The 1,415-nt window shown below is 37.9% G+C and overlaps 1 pseudogene; it reads right to left on the bottom strand.

The window, feature by feature from the left end:
• Positions 1–437: 437 nt before the first annotated feature.
• Positions 438–1,207, bottom strand: LOC107145690 (annotated as a pseudogene).
• Between the last annotated feature and the right edge of the window lie 208 nt (positions 1,208–1,415).

Here is a 1,415-nt window from a genome sequence, read left to right as displayed (position 1 = left end):
AAGCAGATGCATTTCTTATTATTTAGCTAATGCTAAAACTTAGGATAACAACAATCAGAGGATTTAGGTTGAAAGGAAAGTGATCAAATTTTCATGATTTTCAAATTACATGCTCATGAATGATGAATTCCTATAGATGCAAAGACACACTGAGATCTAATAAGAGTTCAGCAGGGGGACTAAATGCAAGACCCATCTACAAAAAAAAAAAGCAGCATTTCTACAGACTTGCAAACACTTTAAAAATGGAAACTAAGACATTATTCACAATAGCAAGAAAATCTGTAACATCTAGGAAACAAAATAATAAGAAATGCATCTGCTTCTAATGACAAAAGTTCAAAATATATTGAAGTTTTCTTTATGAAGCCAAATTCCAAACTATATTCTGATAATCAGTTATTTCAATCAAAAAAAAAAAAAAAAACATGTGCAAAGAGGACCTGAGAGGTGGAGGGAGAGGAAGTCAAACTGGGAAAGGCTGAATGGTCATTTCACTTCTCTTTCATTTTGTCTTTTTTTAATAGCCAGAAATCATCATGAGTTTTTGGAAGAGAAAAACAAAATCTAAGAAGAGATCAACACAGTGCTAGATATGATCTTTATTGAAATTTTCAGCCTTTTCAATAATGAATTGATTATCAAAAAGGGCAAAGTCACACATGACCACTAGCCCCTATGGAGTTTTGCCTGGAAAAGCCAAATGGATCCAAAGGAAAGTTTCCCTAGGAAAGACAAAATCATCAGGCTATGTCTGACATCAAGATACCCCCCAGAAAGAGGTGCCTGGCCCAAAGTGCACTCAGGGGGAAGCAGGTGAAGACCATTGCTGTGCCCATGAAGGCCTGGGAAGGATGCTGGGATTGACAGCAATGCACAGCAGAGCAGCGCCCAGGCCAACTCCTGTAAGAGCAAATCTGACCTGAAGTCCCAGTCTTTTCTGCTCATTTTCACAATTTCAAGGTGTTCCCATCAGCCAAGTCATTAATCCCAGGGATCCCAATGCAAAGAGCAGATCCACCTGAATGAAATGAGTGCCCACATAAACATAGGCCCCACAATCTCCAAAGACATACAAAGGGAAAATTTGGCATAGACCTCCTTCAAGTGTTACTGTCTCAAGACAGTACGTGAAATTTTTAAGTGCATCAGAGTTGATCTTCTGGTCAAATCTGTTCATGGTTCCAGAGTCTGAGTAACAGCCACCACTCTTCTGAATCTGCCTCTCAGGAACCTTCTGACTCTTCTAACCCCAGATGTGCTTTCTAAAACCTATTGAATTTTTGAAAGCTTGTCTAAAAGACATAAAGAAGGTAGAAAATGTAAAACTCCAATTTTTCCAGAAGTAACCTATAAAATCAATGCAATCCCAAACAAAATACTAGCTGAATTTTTTGAGGAACTTGACAAAACAA

Source organism: Marmota marmota, unplaced genomic scaffold (assembly GCF_001458135.2).
Source record: "Marmota marmota marmota unplaced genomic scaffold, marMar, whole genome shotgun sequence".
NCBI classification, from domain to species: domain Eukaryota; kingdom Metazoa; phylum Chordata; class Mammalia; order Rodentia; family Sciuridae; genus Marmota; species Marmota marmota.
Note: the sequence above shows the minus strand (reverse complement) of the source record. Positions and strands in the feature narration are given on the sequence as shown.